At 40.4% G+C, this 26,724-nt stretch overlaps 1 long non-coding RNA gene across 1 annotated transcript; it reads right to left on the bottom strand.

Annotated features, from left to right (window-relative positions):
- Positions 1-26,724, bottom strand: LOC138749821 (uncharacterized). The gene is made up of 4 exons (XR_011348878.1): positions 26,434-26,724; positions 2,304-2,393; positions 1,320-1,437; positions 1-176 (listed from the first exon to the last, which is right to left on the bottom strand). It is a non-coding gene; the product is annotated as an uncharacterized lncRNA (long non-coding RNA).

Consider the following 26,724-nt stretch of genomic DNA (forward strand, 5'->3'; position numbering starts at 1 on the left):
AATGGCTGCCAATTGGCCATTCAGGCTGGCATCCCCCTGCCTTCCAGCAGGATGCCCTACGTGACTCACACTGACAGCTTCCCATCTTCAGAAGTACTGCCTCACAGTTGAAACAAAAGAAATTGCAGTCTTCAGAGTGGATTTTGAGGCTTATTTTTTCTTGATCGAAGGATTCGCTGGAAAATAGGAACAATGATGTTGTTATTCTTTCAAGCATTCACATTTTCTCCTGGCTCTGTTAAACTGCTCTTTCATGTTTCGTTAAAACAGCTTTTCTGGTAACAAGTTGAAGAAAGTGAGGAAGAAATCAAGATTGGCTTCTTCTCTTTATCCTTCCATCATTTCTCATGATTATTTTTGTTTAATAATTAATAATAAAGTTTCGTTCAAAAATCTGGAATTCAGACTGCAAAGTTTAGATTGTTCAGAGGGTAAAGAAATTGTTGATGACAGCAATCTTTAAATAAAAGAACTATGGATCTGTTTCAGTCTTTGACCTCGAGAGTGTTTTGAGTGATAATATCAATAAGGAAAATAATTAAATCTATGCCACATTTTTTACATCCCACTCAGGACAGCCAATTAAATACTTTAGAAGGTTAATCACTGTTGTGGATGTGGAAACTGTGTTGACAATTGCTTGAAGCAGTGTTGCAGGTTCAACCATCCTCAAATCTTTGGGAATGATTTCCTGTTCTTGAAGATTAGGTGTGGAGTGTTCACTGATCATTGGATGTTAATCATTTCCATTTACACTTCTCCATAAAATGAAGCAATCCGTGCCTGTAAGCAGCAAGACCCAGAGAAGTGGCTGAAACATTCATGCTTCACGAGTGACAGAAAATGATCATCTCCAAAGTGAGAGGGTCTCTGACGAGCTAATGAATAGTAGCACTATCCACTGGCTCCCCAATCATCAATATCCTGCGAGTCATTGTTGAATGAAAGCTCAACAATGTGGCGCAGTTAATGTAGCGGTTAGCACAATGCTGATACAGCACCAATGATCAGGACCGGGTTTGAATACCGCGCTATCTGTAAAGAGTTTGTATGATCTCCCAGTATCTGTGTGGGTTTTCCCTGGGGGCTCTGGTATCCTCCCATCCTCCCTCCAGGGTTGGAGGTCAATTGGGTGTAATTGGCGGCATGGACTCGTGGGCCAAAAGGTCCTGTTACCATGCCGTATGTCGAAGTTTTTAAAAAGTTAAATTTAACCACGACAACAGATCAGTGATTCACCTTGCAAATTTCCAAAATCTTGGCATTTAACTTTGCAATGTCAAGACATATCAAGAATGCAACTTAAAATCTCCATATACCTTGCTCTGTAAACATTCAAGAAGCTTGGCACCATCCAGAACAAACAATTTGCTTGATCAGCGCCCAATCCTCTATTGGAAACATTCAACTCATTGCTACGGTTCACATTGGCTGCATCTGTAGTTTGGGTGGAGACACAAATCTGTCAGTCTAAATGTGTGCAGAATAGTGAGTTGAACATTTTCCCTCATTCAAACCACGAGTGTGGATGTGCATTTTATAGGGATCTATTCCACCAGAATTTATCCATCTTCAGCCCCCCAAAAAATCCAAGCTGATTAGGGCGGAGGGAGGTGGGGAGGAAATGGGGGGAGGATTGCTGGAAATGTAATTCTTTAGATCCACGCAGATCTTAGATATACACGCAGGAGACCTACCCCTCAGCACCAAAATTAACTTATCCATTCACTGTCACATTTTGGTCATGTGTGAGTTTGCTGCGCATCAACTGACTCTCATTGTCAGTGCATCACAGCAGAGACTAAATTTGGTTGGTTGTAAATTGCTCTGGGCCTATCCAAAAGTATGTAAAGGTGATATTTAAACAAGTCTTTTTTCCACACAGATTAAAGCTTCAATGTTCGATGATCAGAAGGTAAGTTTATCTATTTGTTAATTCGACTACACCATGATGTAGAATGAATGGGCACATTGGGTGGTATACTGGAGGATGTCAGGTCTTCTTGGAACCTGAGCACAAATCTGGAGAGGAAGGGATAAAAGAAATGTAAAAAAAAATAAACAAAACACCAAAATCCTATTTTTCTAAAAATAAATAGCTATAGTTCAGATCCACATTACTCATCCTACTGTTTAGAAAAATTAGGGTGGTGCTTAGATATTAGTCTAGACAACAGCTGCACAATGCAGTGAAACAGAACTCAGTGGGGAAGTGGGGGGAAGGGGGTGCTTATGAATAAGTCTAGGCATTTGATGAGAGTCACCGTTGGCCATTTATTAAACCCAGCCTTTGAGTTTCTTACCCGGTGTAATGAGCAGCGATGTCATTTATATTTATGATTGAAGGTCACCACTGTCAACCCTCCAGTCTTTTCAAGTTTTGCTCAGGAAGCCTATATCAGAGGAAAAAAAAACAACAAATGCCAAAACAACTAGTGAGGCTCACGTTGATGTTGAAAGCTCAGGTAGGAAAGGGAAAAATGAGTAAATCTGACAGTGAAAGCATCCAACCTCTATCCAATAGGGAGACACTGCATAGAATTAGTGCAGACAAGAAATCAAAATGGAGAGGGAACATAGAAAACAATACATGGACATTCCTTGGACCTATGTTTTTTGTCTTCATTTAAATTTCAAAGGGTAGAAGTGTTCAAATCGTGTTTGTAAAATTTGCGCAAGATGGGATTTGGGATACGACTTGAAACGTACCCATTTCCTATGGGTTACTCCTACAAAGACACCTCCTGTCAAATCCATCCAAACATCAAGTTAGTGCAACACCTCTACAGCACCAGTGATTGGGTTCAAATCCCACTCTGTCTGCAAGGAGTTTGAACGTTCTCTCCATGTCTGCATGGGCTTCCCCCGGGGGCTCCAGTTACCTCCCGCCCTTCAAAAACGTACCAGGGTGCAGATTAATGGGGTGCAAATTGAGCAGCATGGACACATCGGGCCAAATTGACCTGCTATGGTGGTGCATGTCGAAATTTTTTTAAATTAAAAATAATACAAATTCCCCTTGGTTTTTTAAGCGCATGATGACATCATCAGCGTACACCACTCATGTCAATTATTTATTGACAGAAGTTAGTGATGAACTCAGAAATGAATAAGTAGGGCAACAAATTAAAAATAATCAGTCCTCCACTGCTGTATTAATAATGCATTAAAAATTATCTCATGTAATTTTTATGTATGTGAAATATCTTTGTTTGTCACCCTCTGTAAAGATTGATACTTCCGTGCTTGCAACTGCAGTTCACAGAAGCTTCGATCTATATCACCCTGATCAGCTGCTCAAGGTAAAAGGGGTGCACGCAGTCTGCTCTATGCCTGGGAGGGGTCCAGCCCGGACAGTTCATCCCACATCCCCCACCCACATTTGCAGCCCAACCTCTCCCCATTTCCTCTTGCTGCCAGCTGATGAGCAAATAGCCATAAAGATGAAAACAAAATGTGGGGTAAAGAGGTTATAAGGAAAATTAGTGGAGGAATAAGATTATGGCTTCCTTTCTATGCTGTAAGGTAATGTGAAAAGTGAAATAGAGATTGGGGTTTAATGCTACTTTAAAGAGAGTAAACCATGAAAAGATTTCTCAGAACAAAATGCCCCATATTTATGACATTTGAATGACTTCAGATTCATTCACAACATCCACTTAACACAATAAATGTGGGTTATCCAATGTCGAGGCAATGGCATGAATTAAACACACATGATATCACTTGAGGGCTTTTGCTTTTTTTGTTATTTTGTGGAGTCCATGCCAGATATGTCATGCCCTGCATACTGCTAGGATTGAAGAAACAGTATCGGCCCTCCCCAGCACTTTAGATCCTCAGGCTCCAATCTCTGAAAGCTTTAGCCGAGTTCAGGAATACATAGATCTTTGATATTGTGAAAATGAAGCCATTTAATGTTCTCATAGCGATGAGGCCGCTGCAACTTTGTACAAGATTGCATGCCGCATTTATGTTGCATTCTCTACACATGAGCTGTAGCATTAAATTAGCAGAGAAATCGCAAAATAACTGCAGCCAAATGCACCTAGCAAGATTATTCAGCATTTCCTCCCCCCCCTTTTTTTTTGAACCTAGCCGCAGAATCTGACACCTTGGAGTTCTGGTTCAAGATCATGCCTATTTGCCAGTACTTCAATCAAAAGAAAGCACTCGAGGTGCCAGTCTAGATCATAACATATATGTATGGTATCAGTAATAACCAGAGAAGGCACTTTGGAGGAAATAAATCTTTTATTTATTAATTTTGAAACTTTGATACAGATAGATTCCTTTCAAGATCAAATTGTAGTAAGTAAATACTGCCTGAAATTGGAATTTTGGAAGTGCTTCCCAATTTCATTCGACAAGCTTGTGTAACTTGGTTTCTTTCACTTTTAAAATGATTGCACACAAAATTTAGTGAGAGACAAATAGCGAAATGTACATTTATTTTCTGGAGAGACGAGTGTTCCTTTGGGAGATCCGCACAGTCGCAAGGTGACAGTGGTGAGCAATTCTCTTTCAAAGGAGTTTAAAAACAAATCTGCAAGAGGTCTTTGAAATAACAAGGCTGAGAACAAGTTGTAAAGTATGACCAAGTTTGATCAGCAAAGATACCATCGTTATAATATTCCAATTTTGGGAAGATGTGTGTAATTCTTTTCGATCCTGTAGATGATCTCATTACCATTCTTCTTCAACCCAATTAACAATATTTCTCATTATATTCTTATTATAGCCATCTCTTATTTTCATTTTTTAAAAAAATCATAACATATATTGGCCTGTTTAAGTCAATCTATACGCTAAAATGTTTTATACTTTCAATTTTGTTCATATCATGTCTAAAGATGAATTGATTCAATACGATCAGAAGTTGCCACTACTCATCTTTAAAATCAAATAGCTTGATGGATGGATGGAATTAAATAATTATGTTCCGCATTAATCATAACTGCATTTTAAGAGGATTGGGATAAATCACAAAGGGGTTTTTGTGCCTGAAGTTCAAAAAAGAGAAAGGTCCAGGTAATAGAAAAATAATGAATGGAATAAATGAACATTTAGGTCAGTTGGGCCTCATTTATACATATTTAAATTATTTTTATGGGAGAGGTGATTTAGCCCAGTTGAATGCAAAACTGCTAAGCAATTGGATTACATCTCATTAGGAGTTTGCATACTTCAATAGAAATTGAATAAAAAAAATAAAACATTTTGAAAACATCAAGTTGCACAAAATGTGTAATTTTCTTTCCTGTTCCTCCATGCATTTGACCTGCAATTGCATGGGAGGATGTTGAACATGCAAAGTGCTTACCTAATAATTTGGTGAATAGTGAGTGGCCCGAAACCTGTGGCCAAAGAGGACATTCTCTGTTAACCAACCCTACCTCCTGACAATGACCCAATTGTTAGAATTCATGACCATTAACCCTCACCCCAACAGAACAATCTTTGATCACTCTTCATCCTGCTCTATTCTAGGACTGCCTTCAGCATAGTCCCATTTTCTTCCCCATAAAAATTACACCTGCATACTTCATGCCCACCAACAACATCTTTAGATAGAGCTTCACCACCCTGTTCATGGAAGTCTCCTCTGCCTTACATTAGGGACACACAGAGCCATTTACTTGCCACCCAAAAAATATTGATTGAGTATTGATTTTCTGAGATGCTGAACAAATGATTTATTGCTGACTTTCTTGGATGGAAGATCTCATGATTTAATTTGGTGCAAGAATAGAGAACCTTCCCAAAGTTGTAGAAAATATTCATTTGTTAGACAAAAATTGTAAAGAAAGGCACAGAATTCAATGATCTGATTTGCTGCTTCTGTAGACTAACTGTACAAAAATAGGTTGCAATGTAAATTGAATAGCAAAAAAATAAATTCTGAAATAAAATACAATTGTTTCAAAATGCTTGGGTCATGATATTTGACTAATTAATATAAGATATTTTACAGATAATGAATGATCCAAAATTTCCAGGAATATTCAATCAATTGCAGTGCAAACTCTTAATTGCCTCTATTACGACTTGCACTGAAACCTCCAGCTGAGGTTAGGTAGTCACAAGGTCAGGTTAAGTTTGCTGCCCTAATCCAAACATCATTGGGACTTTCCCTCTGCTCTGACTTATGGATTACTCCTCTTCGCGTCCAGCCAGTGAAATCATAATCCACATGCTTTCTGCAAGCCTGCATCACACCACTGTTCTATTTCAAGACTCCAAGCTTCCACTTCCAACACATTTAAATTGATTGATAACATAGCAACCTGGTGTGCAAGCTTCTTTGATTCCCATATTCTTCAGATTCTCACATTCCTTCTTTAACTCCTTTGTGTTCTTTTCTCTCTCTGTTGATACCATATTCTTCATTCACAAACTCACATTTCTCAGATCATTAATTTCCCATTTCCTCCAAATCCCTCTCAATCTCCAAATTAGCAGTCTTTTTGCCTACTTCGTGGGAACCCCCATTTCTCAGCATATAAACTGTACAGCCAAACTCGTCTTGATAAAGAGTTCAGACCGGAGATATTGGCCATTCTTTTTCTTCCATTGATGCAGCTTAACCCGCTGAGTTCTGCTCCAGGTTCCACCATCTTCAGACTCTCATGTATCTCCTTTCAAGCATTCTTGTTTGTATCCTTTGAAGCTCCTTTCAACCTTATAGCCCTCCTACCCAGTATAATGTCCCCTTTGTGATACCCTTAAGACAGAGTCTACATCGTGTTAGAAGGAGTATTATTTCCATTTCATACTGTGCCTGCCCTTGAAATACTTGTGAAGGGGAAGCTGTCGTTTGTATCTAATCCATATTATCCTTGAGAAGCCTTTTGGAAAGGCTCATTGATGAGCTGCATTGATATCTCACCTTTCACATTCCTTTCAGGATATCCTAATGAATTTCTTTTAGTTCAAATGTCATCACTGCAACAATGGAAACTACTTGCCAATTTTGAGATGGCCTTCGCAAAATTTAAAAACAGAAAAAACCTACTAAATGAAAAAGGAAATGCAAGCATAGGAATCTGGGAACATGAGGCCTTATGAGCCTCTTCTTCCACTGAAGCAATGACGACACCCAAATTCAGACAGCAGACTTTTCCCATTATCTAAAATGTACCATTGATTCACCAATCTCACCTTTAAAATTGATTATTGACATTGAAATACTAAAATTTGAGTTGGACTGGCCAGAGAAGAAGAACCTGACAATTTTTTTTTTTTAAAAGACCGTGGCCCCCCCGCCACCTTTGGATTTCTCAAAAATACAGAAAGGATTTTTCTTTATCTGTCCCATCAGTTCCTTTTTAATCAAACCTTAAATTTCAGGGAATGCAATGTGACTCTCTTTTTAATTTAACCCATGGCATCACTGAACTCCATTGCTGAACTCCTTGCAGGTTCAGAATTATTCATGACTCTCTACCTATGGTCTAACCAGCACTTGGTAAGGTGTATTTAAGTAGCACTTTGTAAAGTCTATCCATCTAATTATCAAGCCCTTGTTTAGGGGTTCCCGTCTGGAATATATTTATGAAATATATTGTTTTTGTGTTCCCCTTTCACACCAAAGTCTCTATTTCGGTATGGTGAGTGCTGGACCTAATTTGATAAATTAAGACAAAGGTGGGAATCAGATTTGGGAATAGAAATTAATCCATTTTGCTGGTCTGACTTATGTCAGGACAGCATGACTAACACAATTAATGCAAGGTGTCGACTGGTGCAATATAACTTCTTGCATCAGCTATACCTCACTCCACAAAAATTACAAATCGGAAATATCAGACCAATCTTTTCAATGTGGTGAAGAAATAGGTACTTTCTTGCATTCAACCTGGTCATGCCCTGAAGTGACGATTTTCTGGGAAGATTTTGGTTTTCTCCTGGGAAAAAAAATTACTGGAATTCAGGCATCTGAATTATTTTTATTGGGGAATTTAGAAGATGTAAGACCTAAAATGAGGCTGTCGAAATATCAATTAAAATTCATTAAGTTCACTTTACCAGTGGCCAGGAAATGCATAGAAGTTACTTGGTAATCTGATTCCCAACTAGGTTAGACCCGCTGGAAGATAGAAATGTATAACTGTGTTCCCCTGGAGAAGATCACCTATGACCTCAGAAGCAGGTAGGATGTATTTTCAAGAATATGGAATTCATACCCAAGGTATATCGGGGTAAATCTTTAATGATTCCCTTCTCCTGTCTCTTCCCCCCCCCCCCCCTCCCGGTGCTCACAGCGCCAAGGACACTCGATAAGTCAGGTTATTTGTCTCTTGATGGGAGTGGGGTTTGTCCGAGGTGAAGCCAATCTTTTCCTTTTCTTATTCTTTCTCTTTTCTTCATTCTTATTGTTTCTCGAGGGTGGGAGGGTCCCTCTTTTGTTCTTCTTTCTCTCTATTATCTTTTTCTCCCTTTGGATCAATATGGACATTAAATTTGCATTTCTGTGGTATTATTGTAATTTTTCTTTCTTTATAATAATTGAATCACATGTTGACTCTTTTTTTTCTCATTTTCTTTAATATCGACATGCAGGCCGATATTTATACTATTTTGTTATTTTGTATATTGATGCTTTTCTCTTAGATTATTCTTCATTTTGACTGCATGTTAATTGAAAATTCTTAAAAATATTCAAAAACCCATATAAAAAATCATGGACTTTTGCAACTTTATGCTGAGTGATTGGAAAATGATTACGAGGTTCACAACCGTGGCACAGTTAGTATAGCTATTAGCACATTACTGTTACAGCACCAGAAACACAGGTTCGAATTCCACACTGTCTGTAAGGAGTTTGTACATTTTTCCCATGTCTGCGTGGGTTTCCCTTGGGTGCTCCATTTTCTTCCCACCCTTCAAAGCACATGGCAGTTGTAGGTTAATTGGGAAGGACAGGTTCATTACTGTGCTGCATGTTGAATTAAATTAAAAATTTTATCACTCTATGAGTTGAGGAACACCATTGACTCTTTGCCTTCTCCAAGTGTGACACTATGGCTTGATGGTTTCCTTTTCAATAATGTGGGCATATGCCGCACCAAAGATTTCCAAACTGTACATCAGCAAAATGGAATTGTTCTAGATGCTAGAGAGTTAGCCAGCAAAATTACATTTTAAATTTAACAGGATATTGCGGCCCATGACCCTGTGCCACCTAAATTCCCCAATTAACCTACAATCTCTGTACTTTTTGAAAGATGGGAGGGAGGAAACCCATATAAAACGTTAAAAAAAACTCCTTACAGAGAGGAGCCATCTTCTGCAAGACCAGTTCCCAATCACTTCACCTTTAAATGATTCCCCTCTAATCTCGTGACTCTGTCCCTTCATTTAAGATTCTTCGACTAGTGAAGAATTGTACAAGATTTATTGAAAGATTGAAGTCAGAATGCAGTCAGTCTTCTCTTTTTCTGTTTTCCAGTGTCTTTTACGCTTCTTTGGTTTTAAATTTAGTCAAACAGCACAGTAACAGGTCCCTTCGGCCCATGAGTCTGTGCTGCCCCAATTAACCTACAATCCTAGTTTGTTTTGAACAGTGGGAGGAAACTGGAGCCCCTGGGGGAAAACCCACGCAGATACAAGAAGAGCGTACAAAGTCCTTGTAGTAGTAAGCCCTACAGGTTGCTGTTATAGTGTTGAGCTAACCACTACATTAATCATACCGCCCCAATCTGTTAAACCAATTAAATTAATTGATTTTTTTTAAAAAGGCAAATCCCTAATTGCCAAAACTGTAACCATCAAAGATGTTTCCTTCAATGGAGATAAATAACTGACCTAGCACGAGACCTCAATATTATTATTTTAAAATGTAGATTTGAGTCGCTCTTTAAATTTGATTTAAGTTTGAGGCTTTTAACTAGAGGGTGCACCCACTGAATCAGCTGGGAAATTTGGTGCCTATGTTATTTGCATAGACATACAAACATGTGTCTTAGACAGGATCTAACTGGTGCAAGCCCGTCTGGTGAGAAAATATCATTAACAAGAAATTCGTAACATACTTAATAAATGGACAGAGACTCTTGAGTTTTAAGCAGTTCTTGTCAGTGAGAGCTAGATGAAGTGGACACAATACTACCATTCAGCACAGAGGCCAAGAGATTTCAATTGAATTAAAATAGCACAAAGAAGCCAGATTTTCACAGCCTCCCCCTTATTGATTATTAAAATCTCCTCACAGTACAACATAGAGGGGAAAGAAACTCATTATTGTGCAGACACTGGGTTGAAGTGTTAAGGAATGTGGGCAAGAAACATTCCAATATTGAGCTCTAGGCCTGAGGGGGATTATAAGCCAGCAGTGAGGAAAAAAAACACATGAGAATTCACTCTGTTTGCACAGTAGGGTCACTCAATTTCCACAAAGAAATTAGCTTGCTTTCTTTTTCCCCTCCTGTACTATTCCAAGGTCCCTAATGACATCCAGCTATAAGTGAAGACAGTGACCATTGATTGTGGAGCAAGGAGGGAGGTAAGTGAGATCTGGACTAGTCTGAGCAATGTTAACACCCCAGCAGAATTGCACCACCTTGCACCCTATGTCAAATAACTAGCAGATGAAAGTAAATGGACCATATAAAGGAACAGAGTTCAATCCCAAAATCTGATGCATTTTCCTCATGAATGATCTTGGGCTGGGGACAAAGGTTCCATAGGTTTAAAATATATTAATTCTAGGATTCAGTGGTGGTCTCACTCATGCCTGAAGAGTGAGTACACATTGCAGTGAAATTTACATTGATGCCAGAGCAATATTTGCTTCAGCAATTCAGGGTTCAGTCATTCAGTGTCACTATTTGTTGAGGGGTTAACTCATACCAATGGCCTCCGACATTTCAGATGCCTGTTTGCCTCCTGATCAGCCTCAGATTTACATAGGAGTAAATGCCTCATGGACTGTCAAACCCAAAGCCAGCTGTAAATTGGAGGAGCAACACCTACTATCCCGTCTCTCCAACCAGATGCATTAACATCAATTTCTCCGATTTCTGCTAGCCCTCTCCCCGTTCTCCCTCTGCCTTCTTTCCTCCAGCTCTTCACCCCCTTCCCTCTCCATTCACAGAGCCATCCCCCTCCTGCCCCTGTTTGCTGGTGTGCCCTCCCCCCTCTCATCCACCTATTACCTCCTGTCTGTGGGACTGTGCTACTCCCCCTGCCCCTTCCCCCACAAAATTTTGTTTGGGCACCTGCCCACATTTTGTTCATACTTTGATGAAGGGTCCAAGCCCAGAACATTGGTTATATATCCTTATTTTTGCTACATAAAGTACACTATTGGACTGGATGAATTTCTCCAGCCACTAGCTAGGGGGTGCGGACCACACCAAGTGTCACCATCAGAAAGGTGTCACTAAGATGACTGACTAAAAATATTTTTTTTGCAATTTCAGCTGAAATGTATTTTTTAAAAAAATAAAATATCCCTGTCTTTTGTTATAACAGCAAAAACATTTTCCGTAAACTCAGCGTACATGTATTAATATATCTACAAGGCTAAAACTCTATGCTAATTTACTTTTTGAACCTTCTAATGTGCTCCGGTCAGAGCCGTCATTATTACCCAATTACTGTGATGTCTGCACGCGCTATAAGCACGCGCTGTTGTTTTTGCTGCCGCTGGTGTTTTTATCGTTGCTGCTCATGTCCAATTTTCTGGTGTTTTAGCTACTTATTTTCTTCTTCTTCTTTGGCTTGGCTTCGCGGACAAAGATTTATGGAGGGGTAATGTCCACGTCAGCTGCAGGCTCGTTTGTGGCTGACAAGTCCGATGCGGGACAGGCAGACACGGTTGCAGCGGTAAATGTTGTGGTAATTAGTATTTGCGATTTACAAGTAACATTAGTACAAATAAATTATGAAGGATTCTGTGTGGTCTGGTATGGGACACCATGAGTTACTGCACCAGGTTACACCATCCCTAGTGACTCCACTATGTTTTTACTTCAGATTTACTTCATTGTGTTTTTACTTCAGATTTAGATAGGATGTGTATGGAAATAGCAAAGACAGCACCAAGTAACTGATCTCGGTCTCCCCCCGAGTTGCAGATTGATCTCATTGCAGATATTTCCCAAATGATGCCTTGGCGTACACGAGTTTCTGTATTTCCCACCATCCATCCATCCATCTGTGAATGAGGATAGAAAGAAGTGATTTGGGGGGAACTCCTCCTTATGTTGCTGCATTTGTTCTCAACCTTCAGAGACAACTCGGAACAAGAATCTCAGAATCATTCACCTAACACATCTTTGCCAAACCTTTCTTTTCACAGGACATGACACAAATATCACCTGAAAGGATATTAAAATCATTAGGTGTCACTTTGTGAAAGGAATAAAAAACTTTTTCATCTTGAACAAAAAGATGTCGAACATGTTCCTGTGGAAAAAGACAATGATCTTCTGGAGGAGCCCAGTGGGCCAGGCAACTGACTGGATAGCTGATGTGTAGGAAAGGTCAGTCAATGTTTCGGGTTGAGACAAAAGATAAACATAGCTGATAATGTATTTATGAATGGAGAAAGAATCTAGGTAAGGGCCAAAATTTTAAATTTAAGTTTGAACATACAACAGCCCTTGAGCTCGTGCCACTCTAACTACACCCAATTGATCTACAACCCTGTACATTTTGAAGGGTGGGAGGAAACCAGAGCACCCAGAGGAAACCCACGTAGACGCTGGAGGTGGAAACGTACAAAGTCCTTTGTACAAAGACATCGCTGGAATTGAACCCTGGTCTCTGGAGCTATAACAGTGTTGCTCTAGCCACTACACTAGCTATGCTGGTGTTGGGTGATAGGATATTGGGCAGAAGGTGGGGGAGATGGAGAGATAGACTGAGGGAGAGACCACTGTGAAGGGGGCGGGGGCATGAAATACAGGGGTAGCTAAGGAAGAGGTAAACAATGGAACTAGATGGAGGTGAGAGTTATCCAAATTTAATGATCGTGCCATTAATTAAATTTTAATTCAGGGATTTAGCGTAATAACAGGCCCTTCTGGCTCACAAGCCCATCCACGTGACCAACTAACCTGCGAAGTTAACCTAATAGCTCTGTACATCTTTGGAACGTAGGAGAAAACCAGGCGCAGGAAGAACATACAAACTCCTTACAAACAGAGGCAGATTGCTGGCACAGTAAAAACATTGCGCTAACCCTTATGCTGGCTGTGCCACCCATGAGGTTTAAGGCTGTGTACAAGGAAGATATGAGTTGTTCCTCAAGCTCTACACTGGCCTCACCGTGACAATGGATAATACCAAGGGCAGATGCATCTGTATAAGAATGGATGGAGGAACAGCCTGTGAACATTGTGTCCCACTTCTCACCTCTATTTTTCTCCCCAAATACATTTCACACATATACTATTCTCATGATCAATCAGCTGTTTATTTAAAGGATTTAAAGATTTTGAATCAAGGTAAAAAGATCCTTTTGAATTGATCTGACTCCTTTTTAACACTTTGCGATGGCTTTTTTGAATTAACCAGCTTGGGAAATTTAGACATACAGCACAGTAACGGGACATTTTGGCCCATTAGTCCGTGCCACCCAATTAACTTACACCCCTGGTACATTTTGTATAGTGGGAGGAAACCAGAGCCCTCAGAAAAAACCCACTGAGACACAAGGAGAATGTACCAACTTCTGAATGAAAGATTAAGCCTTTCGTTTGTTCCATCCCCAAATCTAATATTTTTCAATCATGGTTTCCTCTTTATCTTTCTCGAACATTATATATTTGAGAGATTTTAAATACATTCAATGTCATATTCAACAGGAGTCTCCCTCGTACTCGAGTGAGACCTACATCCTCAATACCCACACCATTACAAAGTGTTAACAAGCAAACAAGTGGCTGAAATCAATAAGATGTGATAAGTTTTATTTCATTTATTAAAAAATTGTAAATATTTAAAATAAATACATGATGTAACATGACATCCATCGATTGACGGAGGACCTCCATGATTGTACGCAAATTAATCACCCCGAAATGAGTACTAAATATTACACACATTTCTTGCCACCTTGCACCAGTGAATTATTTATCCTGATTTTGGAAAGACTTTTTATTTTATTCCACAACATGGCTTGATCGGAAAATAAGGCAAAATCAAATGCAGCAGAAAGAATGCATTTGAATTTCCAGTCTCTCTCACTTTGCTGATCTCAAATAACACTGGCTCTGGCATTCATGGAATAGAGGAATATATATATATTCCTGCTCCTTCTATCATTCAACAGTCAGCTTGGCTCAGTTAGCATGACTCGGATCTATTAGTCAGAAGGTTAAAGGTTAAGCACTTCTCTGAGACCTGATCACATCATCTACCTTGATGCTGCTGTGCTCTTTTGAGGGTGCGCTAAAAAAATTCAGTCACCATCTTTCAGTATTAAGAGGAGACCTTGGAGGTCCTTGCTCCAGTGGTTCTTGGAGGTGGAGGAGGTCAAAGATAAAAGTGAATTTTGGAAATGCTACTGAAATCTTGGTCAAGACTCAAACCTCCCTGCAAGACAATTTTAGAACATCATAATAAGTGGTCACTGATTTTATTTGATGCCAGCTGCTATGAAGACCTACACATAAAAATATGGGCCTCAAGCTGCCCATCAAGAAACTCGTAAAATAAATTCAGGAAAAATATGTTAATTTTCATATTCTTTATTCATCAATTTCCAAAATTGGGAATACAAGTTAAAAATGTAAAATTATTTTTTATTAAATTCTCCTCCTTTATTTATGTGAAGTTTTCAGTAACTGGATAGGTGGAAGGCCCACGGTGTTGAAGGGTGATTCGTCGACCCATGGTGTTGGAGGGTGATTCGTTGGCCCACAGTGTTGGAGGGTGATTCGTTGGCCCACGGTGTTGGAGGGTGACTTGTCGGCCCATGTTGTTGGAGGGTGGCTTGTCGGCCCACGTTGTTGGAGGGTGGCTCGTCGGCCCATGTTGTTGGAGGGTGAATCATTGGCCCACGTTGTTGGAGAGTGATTCGTTGGCCCATGTTGTTGAAGGGTGGCTCGTCGGCCCATGTTGTTGGAGGGTGGCTCGTCGGCCCATGTTGTTGGAGGGTGGCTCGTCGGCCCATGTTGTTGGAGGGTGGCTCATCACAAAGATACTTGTTCTGATGGCAGAAATATCCAGGCTTTCTTTAACATTTTGGAGATGTACCAAGGAGAGTCAGAGACACACCATGTAAGAAAACCCAAAGCTGAATTCCAGTGTTCTCAAGTGTAACGATGTTAAATGTAAGTAATTATTTGCAGTAACCTGCTTTGCCTTGCCCCATGATGTATGAATATAAATGAAGAAAGGCTTCTATCCTATTTCACTTTTGGGATTTGTGCATTGCTGATCAGGCCAAAATTTAACATTTATCTTTAATGATGTAGTGAAAGTACCATTTGGCTACCATGTTGAGACACAGAACTCACTGGTGGAAAAGCTAATTTGATTGTGCCAAATAGGATTTGAGCAAATGGAGAGACTTGCTCTTGATTTCCACTGGCTTCATTTTTGTTTGGTTCCTTTGATGCCACACAAGTGCTCCCTTGTTATTGAAGACAGTCACTTTCTGCTCACCTCAACATTGGAAACACTTTGTTTGAACCAATGAAGTCCATTTTACTCATGAATGTAAACTGACCATTGGCCATGAATCACGTAGATTGAATTTTTGTGGACAGAACAGTTTTCCAAGATAGACACAGAATACCAAAGATCTTGGCTGGAACTGTCATGACTTGGAACTTCAGGAACACAAGTTCAGCATAACAGTGGGAATATTGCCAAAGTACAGACTATAAATCTTCCTACTTGTCACAATTACGGACAATACACTAAGCTTGCATGGATCGCTATTGAAACCACATTCAGAACATTGCATCTAATTTTGCTCTTACCACCTTCAAAAGAATTGTGCTTTGGAGAGGGTTGGGAGAATAAGGATCAGGATTCTAGAATCCAAGGGCTGACTTTTAAATTTGATTTTACTGCAGAAAACCAAAATTAGATTGAAAAGAGAAGGGATGGTCTAATGTGCCAAAATTTCAGAGACCCTGAGTTAGGATTGGAAATCATTTACTGGAATTCCTATCAATCATGTCACACACACACACACACACACACACACACACACACACACACACACACACACACACACACACACACACACACACACACACACACACACACACACACACACACTCACAACCCCACACACACACACTCACAACCCCACACACACACACACTCACAACCCCACACACACACACACACACTCACAACCCCACACACACACACACACACAACCACACACACACACACACTCACAACCCCACGCACACACACACTCACAACCCCACACACACACACACTCACAACCCCACACACACACACACACACACACACACATAACCCCACACACACACACACACACAACCACACACACACACACTCACAACCCCACACACACACACACTCACAACCCCACACACACACACACTCACAACCCCACACACACACACACACACACACACATAACCACACACACACACACACACACAACCACACACACACACAACCACACACACACACAACCACACACACACAACCACACACAACCACACACAACCACACACAACCACACACAACCACACACACACAACTATTGGGTGAACATTTATGGTAGCTCTAACCTGAGCTATCAACTGAGGATTTCCCCACATGGAATTAAAAGGAAACTACTTAAGATGGAACGCTAATAAGTTTAAAAAGAAATTGTGCACACATAATGAGTAACTGGTAAAAGTGAAAATATTAGCAGTTGTCAAGAGGTTTTTAAATAGGCTAAATATAACAACTAAAGCAGAAAGAATTTTAAAACTGTTTTGACTATTTTGGCTTAGTGAAAGCAAAATTGCCTCACAAACCTGCTGAAGTTGGAAAAATACATTTTGGTTTGTAAAGAGGATTGCCAGTGAACAATCTTCCCCTCAGATCTTTCTTCTTCCAATGCACCACCATCTCCAAGAATCTGCAGTTGATAACAATCCTGCTCTCCTTCCAGCATGCCTGATTGAAATCAGAGTGAAGTTAACTAATCCGAGCAAGCTCCAATTGGAATGTGGTGGGGTGGGGGGGTGGGGGGGTGTGGAAGACTTCTTCATGAAATTGCAGCAAACATTTTTGTTTTGACATATAGTACAATAACAGGCCCTTCTGGCCCACAAGTTTGAGCTTCCCAAATACACCCATGTGACTAGTTAACCTAACCCTGTATATCTTTGGAACACAAACATACTCCTTACAGAAAGAATGGATTCTAACCCAGGCTTCTGGCTCTGAAATAGCATCGCACTAACCATTATGTTAACCATGCCACCTTAGAAGCATTTCCTTCATGGGCAATATTTTTTCATTGACCCCATTATCTCACACCTCGAAGATTCATGAGATTCTGTGACATCTCCTAGAGCAGTCCAATTGAAAAACTGGACCATTTATTTTCAATGCCATAATCTGGCCAAAAATCATATCAGATTCATGATGGGAACAAACTCAGGTGAAGATCAGGCAAAAAGATCTTTGTAATTTGATGTCTTGCCACCCACGTTCTAAGAGTCTTTAGACTGTAGAACACTGAGGAAAGTAAAGCATTTCATAATTCAAAGCTGTTAGAAAGAATAACTTGAAGTGAAAGGAAGATGGTGCTTAGTTACAAGAGTTTATTTTAATTGAGGTAAGAGTTATGATGTGAAATGTTTTTCTGAATGTAAAAGAAACTAACAGGATGCTCTGAGAATAGTAAATGATCAATAATGAACTTCATCATGATGCAAAAGCAAGAAGAGAATCTGACAGAAGTGTAGAGGACGTGTAGAGGAAGAAGTGATGAAAGATAGAACAAAAGACATAGAAAGAGAGAGGAGTAATTTTAACCTAATCCGTTTGACGGTAAACTGTCACAATTTGATTGACCACCCATCACATACTCCTTCATAATTTTATTTTCCATGCAAGTCAAATTAATCCATCAGCTTCCCACCAAAACAGTTAGGCTAATATTCTGATGAAAGATCTTCATCCTGAAATGTTAACTCTATTTCACTCTCCACAGATGCTCCCCAACCTGTGAATTTTCTATTTTATTTCAGACACACATCGCCAGCATTTTGCACTTAGATTAAGATGATCACTTGAATGATCAATGGTGTGAGATATTCCAAAGTGAAAAGAAGGGAAGGATCTTGTACTGTAAAACACGTTTTGATGGCTGAATCACTTCTGAAGCTCACTCACCATTGCTACCTCCACCACTTCTACAGTGCAATTTCACACAATTAAACACTAACAAGTTCAATCAAAATTACAAAACTGCTGGAGGACCTCAGCAGGCCTTCCTGCATCCAGAGGAGGTCAAGATCTATAACCAATGTTTTGGGCCTTGGTGAAAGGCTCAAGCTTGAAGTGTTGGTTATAGATCTTGACCTCCCATGGAGACTACGAGACCTGGTGAGTTCCTCCACACTGTGTTTTTACTACAATCACTATATCTGCAGATTCTTGGGTTTCACTCCAATTGACCATTTTTTTGACCTAGTGTACATTTTTAGAGATACAAAGGACTTGTTGCAATTTACATTTGACATCTTATTCAAATGATAGATGTGTCACACCACTGTGCTGGGCAACACCTCATCTTACCTGGTAAAATACCACAAGCAAGAACTTCACTGTGCTGCAGGGTCTGAAATAAATTATTCCTACACTCACGGGCATGCGAAACTGCAGATCAGGGAGGTTCAGGGCACATTCTGGTACTTCTAAATATGCCCAAACAGAATTTCAAAATTTCAGTTGTTTTTCAACAAAACAAAATTACAGCTACATTTTGGCAACAATTCACTAATTTTCTGACTTCAGTTCTTTGGTAACAATGAAAATAGGTGGATACACTACTGAAAAAGAACATTAATTGTTGGTGTGAAGCTGAGTGAAATACAAGTAAAAGTTGCATCGAATCTGTGTACAAATTCACACATTAAATGTGGCTCAAATAATTAATCAGGAGTAAAAGGGCTAATAGTTGTATTTCAAAAACACCCATTGATATCCTAACTTCCGATCCAATGGATATACAACTCATCAAACAACGGTTATAGTTTGATTCTCTAGATGCCCTTCCTTCTAGCTCATGCCTCCCAAACACACAACATCTAATGTCGAAGAAAAGCTTTGATTTGTAAGGTAGAGCACCACATCTGTTCGAATAGTCTGAAAGGACTTCATGCATAAGAAAAGATTTTACTAGAGGAGCAATTGTCCAAACAAATATTTTACCTGCAGTTTCTTTTTTTTTAAAAATGATGTTGACAGAGAGATAAAGGTTAACCATGGTAAACGGGGAAAAGCCCTATTTGTCTTCCATGAGCGGGAAAAAAATGATTAAGCACAAGAACATTGAAACAGGGTCTTTGATTGCGTTAATCTTAAAGGAGAAAACTGCTCCCAAAGTAGATAATTTGAGTATCAAACTAGTTTGTCTTCATAACCAAGAATGGGGTGTGGCAAAGCACAGCAAGAGTGAGCTCGATGACATAGTGTGATGCTCCTTTCAAACTACAATTCTAAATTTACACAAAGCTCTTAAAACCCCTTTTCTCTTCATACTCGTTGTTGAAATTTACATCAGCTGAGAGAACAATAAATGTCACAGCTCCATAACTCCAAACCCTTCCTTACAAGAACAGAGTTCATCCACATATCAGATACAAAATTAATTAATCCAGTCACACCAAGCTAAGTGAATCCAGGACATGTTCAGACCTGGTACTTGAATTCACACCTTCCCAGCTGGATTGGGAATGCTCATATTCCCCAACTCCCAGGTCACAATCCTCTCTTCAATTATCCAATTAGTATTCTCTCTGCTTCAGTATCACAAAGCAAAACTGTTCACATGAAAGATAGATAATTTGATCTGCATTTTCTATGATTTGCAGATTTTCATTGAAAAAATTAGCCCTTCTTCTCTCCCAGGTTTTGAACTAAGATTAATATCCATAATTTGGCTTATGATACTTAAATTGTTTCCTATTTCGCTTGGATTTATTTCCAATATTTGAGTCAATTTAACTCATCTGAAGCTCAAAGAGGAACAGTATCTCAATGAAGTAAACAACAGGTCCTTGGAGGCAAGGATGACTCATTAATTTCCACATAATATTTTCCTTGGGGACAAATTTCTACAGCTTCCCCACTGACAAGATCAGGTCGACAAGGGTGCCCACTATCTCCAGCCCTATTCGTACGAGCCATGGAGCCAATGGCCAAAGCCATCCGCCGAGATCCAGACATCAAAGGTTTTAGAGCAGGCCAGGAAGAACATAAAATCAATTTATTTGCCAACAATGTACTGATGTATCTGGCAGCCCCAACAAGTTTGTTGTCCAATCTGGCACTATGAGGAAATTGCCAGATACAAGATCAATTGGGACAAGAGCAAAGCCACTTACTAAGGGGGAATTATAGTCAATATCAAGAAAATACTCATTTAAAGTGGCTGCAGAATTGGATCAAATATCTAGGAGTTAGAATACACGATGACTTGAATAATTTATATAAACTAAATTATACCCCCTTGATTGGGAGAATTGTGGAAAATCTAAATAGTGTTAAATGTGGAGGAGGTAAGGTGGGGGGGGGGTGCGAGGGAAAGGGGACAGAAAAAGCTTGAACTCTACAGAAAATCTGGGATAGAATTGATAACTGTAAATTATTAATCAATGTTGATGTTGTAAACAGTAATGTTGATAATATTGATAAGTTTGGAAAATTATATATAAAATATTCAAAAACTATTCCCCATTTTCATGGGGAAAATGGAAGCAGAACTGTCCAATATTTCGAAGTAGATGATGGCATTCCAATGCATTTTCATTCCTTGGCTGGAGACAAGTGAAGAATGGGTGCAGCGCTTGGCAATGGTTTAATGAATGCATAACAACAGAAGTCCATACTGAGGTAGCTGAGGGGTTTGACTTTAGCTGGGCATCCTCTAGAGTTCAATAATTGGTTTCAATTGTTATAATAGAGAGGGTAAAAGAAAACTGGAATTAAATATTAGGTCGGATTTCTGTTCTTTCTGGCTCTACAGTGACACCACCCTGATATAAAGGACAAATGAATGTTCATTAGATAAGGGCAACAAAGTTTGGATTGCTCCTCCCAATACATACATGCATAGTCTAGAAACCCAAACACTGGCCAATTAATAAAGTGCAGAGAGCATCATGAAGCTAGTGGTGACCAGTTGAGTTCCTCAGGGTTCGGTCCTGGGTCCACTATTATTTGTTATATATATTAACGATCTGGATGTAGGGGTAGAAAATTGGATAAGCAAGTTTGCGGATGACACAAAGATTGGTGGTGTTGTGGACAGTGAGTTAGATTACCGTAGATTAAAAGGTGATTTAGGAAGGCTGGAGGTGTGGGCTGAGAAATGGCTGATGGAATTTAATACAGATAAATGTGAGGTGCTGCATTTTGGAAAGGCAAATTTAAATAGGTCATATACATTGAATGGTAGACAATTGAGGAGTGCAGAGCAACAAAGGGATTTAGGAGTGATGGTAAATAGTACCCTCAAGGCTGATACTCAGGTAGATGGTGTGGTGAAGAAGGCATTTGGAATGTTGGCCTTCATCAATCGGAGTATTGAATTCAAGAGTAGGGGGGTTATGATGAAATGGTACAAGGCATTGGTGAGGCCAAATTTGGAGTACTGTGTACAGTTTTGGTCACCAAATTATAGGAAAGATATAAACAAAATAGAGAGAGTGCAGAGAAGGTTCACGAGAATGTTGACAGGATTTCAGGGTCTGAGTTACAGGGAAAGGTTGTGCAGACTGGGGCTTTTTTCTCTGGAGCGTAGAAGATTGAGAGGGGACTTGATAGAGGTGTTTAAGATTTTAAAAGGGACAGAGTAAATGTGGATAGGCTTTTTCAATTAAGAAAGGGGAAGATTCAAACTAGAGGACATGGTTTAAGATTGAAGGGGGAAAATTATAAGGGGAACATGAGGGGAAATTTCTTTACGCAGAGGGTGGTGGGGATGTGGAATGACCTTCCGGCAGACGTGGTCGAGGCGGGATCATTGGTTACATTTAAGGAAAGACTGGATCGTTACATGGATAGGAGTGGACTGGAGGGGTATGGACCGGGTGCTGGTCAGTGTGACTAGGAGGGTGGGGATTTGCTACGGCATGGACTAGTAGGGCCAAACTGGCCTGATCTGTGCTGTAAGTGGTTATATGGTTAACACATGTCAACAGCAACAGAAAGTACAACAATTTAAAATATGGCTGTGGAAGGTATGGAATATAATTAATAGTGCTTTCAAAGGATTCTTGCACTACAGTGAATCAAAAGGAGCAGCTGATCAAGATGGAAAGTCGATTTGAAGTTCAGCATTAACCAAGATCTTTGCAAATGCTTGAGCAGCAAAAATGGTCTACTCCTGTTCCCATGCATCTCCCTCTTGCATTCTCTAAAATACATTTTAATGATACTCAGATTTAATTGTGTACTGTAAATCTTCAACATTGACCATTACAGACAAAAATTAAAAGAGTAAAATACTTTGATGCAAAGTTATGGATCTGGAACCATAACCTTGTTCTATTGATTCAATACAACTGCGGGATCTGTTGGATTTTCCACCAGTTGCTAAAAGAGCTCTGCTACCGTGCAGTTATACACCACATAATTTTTAACCTGAGTGGTGCTCTCTTCTGTCAAAAGCCATCTGAAGCCTTTAATACATTTTACACACTTTATATCTTATTAAGAACAAAACATATCCAATTATAAAACAGAGATAATTGGAATTCAGAAGTTGAGTAAAAAAGGAATCCAACGGACTTACTAATAATTACAAGAACAATTAAGAAGTAAAACTCTCGAGACAGGTAGACAGGGAGTATACCATGTTGTATCAGTTCTACCGAGACAGCAGCTCGGGGCAATTGCATTTAGTTTAATTGAAGTAAATAGATTTTTCTTTATTCATCAGCTCCATTTTGAAGGCATCTTGCTCAGAGCTCTCCATCTTCACAAAAATCTAATCACAATCAGCGAATCCAACTTTTGTTCTAGTGAATCGTTTTAAATATAAATAATTTTTGGACTGAAAGTTACCGAATTCAGTTTTTTTTCTCCCCTCTCTTTTCAATCATTAAATTGTGAAGTGAATACAGGACATAACAACAGAACAACAGAGAACTATCTACGTTCGTCCTACATATGAATGTTGCAACTCTGTCATGAATATTCCACTTTTACATGCTATTTACACACAACTGTACCTTGTGGACTGCCTAAAGAAATCTCTCGGTGCCTGCCACATTGACCACCGCCAGTGGGCTGATCTCGCCTCAAACCGTGCATCTTGGCGCCTCACAGTTCGGCGGGCAGCAACCTCCTTTGAAGAAGACCGCAGAGCCCACCTCACTGACAAAAGACAAAGGAGGAAAAACCCAACACCCAACCCCAACCAACCGATTTTCCCTTGCAACCTGTCCCGCATCGGACTTGTCAGCCACCAACGAGCCTGCAGCTGACGTGGACATTACCCCTCCATAAATCTTCGTCCGCGAAGCCAACCCAAAGTAGAAGTACACACAACTGTGCACATTTATTTCAAGGCAAGTTAATTTCCTTCATTTTTTTCTTGACAGAGTGTGAAGTGTACTGTGAAATTTTCCCCTTCTCACTCACTCAAGTACTCTTCACATTTGATTAGGACCAATGGCTGGGAACCCTGATGAAACCGCTCTCAGATTCGTTCGCTGGGCATCATCTTAATGACCTGAAGGGTCCACAGGATTGGTTTTCTTGACCAGAGATACAATTTGACCTCCTGATAATTTCCAGCATGTTTTTTTTTTTGCTTCTATTTCAGCATAAAACTTCCCTCATCTGGATTGTACAAAGTTATACAATGATCTACTATTTCCAAAATAAAGTTTACTCTTCTTCAATACTCTAATCGCTGTGCCTATTGGAAGCACAGTAAAATGTTTCAGGCAATGCCTCAAATGTTTCATGAATTGGTTTGGAGCCATTTCACATTCAGGTTTCACAGTGTCACCTGATACCTCTGTGCAAAATTAGGAGGAGGAGAAATATTGGTGGAGGACGGGAGGGGTTATAAATATGGAATGAAATCGGAAAGAAAAAAATCAAGAGTCCACAGCTCACAAAGGCAGGCCGTGCTTAATCGCAATCTGCTCAGCTAAACTTGCACGTTTCTTCCCATGTCAATGCCAGTCCATTTAGTTCAGGCCGGAATGATATGTGAACCGCACTCTCTGAGACCCACGTCGCCCCCAACACATTGAATCCCCAGCATTTTCACCTGACGTCCATTGTCTGCCCAGGTTACAAATGATCGGAGGCATTTGCATCTCCGAGTACCCACCCCCAGCAATGACCAACCTTCACCTTTTCTTTTTGTTTTCAGGTCGCCTGCAATTTTACTTTCCTTCTGCATCCGATGTCAATTCGAAGTGGGGGCAACAACATCTGACCAGGGTCAAACCCTGGTTGGAAAACGTCTGACACCAGATACCATGAGAGGGGGACCCGGCTATTTTCAACACCTCCGATAAATGAGAAGGCTTCAATTAAAGGACATTTTCGGAAAATCCCTGCCGATGAAGAGGAACAGTTGCCCTGAGATGAGCAATTCGTAAAAGCGCATTCCACACCCGCCAGAATCTGGAATACGACCGATGCTCCCCATCGCTCCCCTCGGAGAAGCGCGGTGTCTTTCGGAGATCACCAGGAGGGTCTCTGGACCCCTTCCACAATATGGCGAGAAATGGGTGAGAACCGATTTTTCGAACGGGGTTTCCAGTCATTCGGAATTCGGGTCATGATGGAGGGTCGACCGGGATACAACACCCTCTGCTTCAGCAGAATTCTGGTCGCCCGGTGACCGTGCGGTTCCAGCTTTCCGCACTGGACCACACATTGGTCTGTTAGGGTACACTTGGAAGGTCAACACTCCAGGGTATCTCATCGCTCACTATCCTTCAGGGAAGGAGAACTGGGCCGACGCCGTCAGCGAAACGATAGAAGGACAGGTGAGCAGAAAAAGACGCGTCGAGCCCTCAAAATGAGGTTTTGGACGAACGGAAATAGAAGGACTCGGTGAGACCAAGTGGCCGGGAGAAATATTAACCTCTTTCCATGACCGGAGTCAACATTCCTGCCTTCTTTGACCATTTACAGGTGTTGCCCCCCCCTCCTCCCCGACCAACCCTGTAAGAAGCATTCTCTTTTTCAGATGCTTCCCACCGTCCTGAAAACTCTTCGAAATTCAACAAAAAAAAATCAGATTGATACAACCTAGAGGCAAATAATGAATATTTTAATTCAATGTTGTGGTATTTCTTTAAGGCAAATACCGTTAAATGATTTTTTTTTGGCATGGGGGCGCAATAGTTTACAGAGTAAATACTTACATTTATACAATTTTAAAACAATTTGTCGCTTTAGGATTGTTTGGTCGCTGTTATAATCCGATGGAGGCTTATATTCCATTTTAATTGACATAAAGTGGATTGATTTCCAATGAGCAGGCGAGTGTATGTCAATCAATCAAATTTCGACTGCTAAAGGTGAACCATATTAGGCTCCTCCAACATCAGAGGGCGCTTAGAGATGGTAGGGTTTGGGTCCGGGGATGGAAAAGTGAGAGAACGTCGAAAAGTGGACATCTCATTAGAATTCAGAACCATGTCACTGGCGGGGTTGAATGGGGAGCTCCCAATGTGGTCCGTCTGTATTGGAAAGAGGAGCGAGGGCCTCTGGAAGCCCCCGCCTCCTTCCACACACAAAAAAATAAAGAAAAGTTGGCGTTATTTCTGCTCCACTTCACCGTTCCTGGATACCTGGAGGCCAACAGCAAACAGCTGCCAACGTTGCCTGAAAAGTGACCCAATTATCGAGAACTTGACCTCTTAAAGGGGCCAACCTAAAACCCAATCAAAAAGGCTAATCTGCCTGCACATTCCGCGCCGGTTGGGGCTTGAGTCTCAAGGAATGCTTCATCTTTTTAAGACAAATGTCTCTTTTTCACGAAGCCTTCGCAATCAACGACCACTCGGAACCTTGAGAAAGGCCCAGCCACTTTTAACCATGCGCTCTTTTGATGTGATAAAAATAAGGGGGCAAACGCGATTTCCATTTGATATCGACGTTAACTTGGCCGCCTGGTTTCGAAACGAATTCAAATGGAATGGCAATTTGCGGGTTTTTTTTAACAATAACTCACTGCAGTGGAGGGACTTGAAACATCGTTCATCTTATACAGAAAGGGAAATTACTCACGTTGCTTGGAGGCCTGATTTGTGGAATTGTCTCCAGCCGAAATGATGACTGTGGCCGCGAGTTTTCTTTTCTGACTCTGCATTTTGGTCATCTTTTGTTCACTCCCCCGAAGCTCTGGAAGTGAATTCTACTTTCGGTTATCTAGCTTTATGATAGATCAGCAATACTCATACAGCTAGATAACCAAAGATAACAGCCAACTTCCGCTCCAAATCTCAGGCGATGGAACAGGGGTCAAGAAGGGTTATTTTTCCCCCATCTGTCAGAAGGAAGAGAACATATCAGCAGCGA

The sequence above is a fragment of the Narcine bancroftii genome, chromosome 14 (genome assembly GCF_036971445.1).
Source record: "Narcine bancroftii isolate sNarBan1 chromosome 14, sNarBan1.hap1, whole genome shotgun sequence".
Classification (NCBI taxonomy): Eukaryota; Metazoa; Chordata; class Chondrichthyes; order Torpediniformes; family Narcinidae; genus Narcine; species Narcine bancroftii.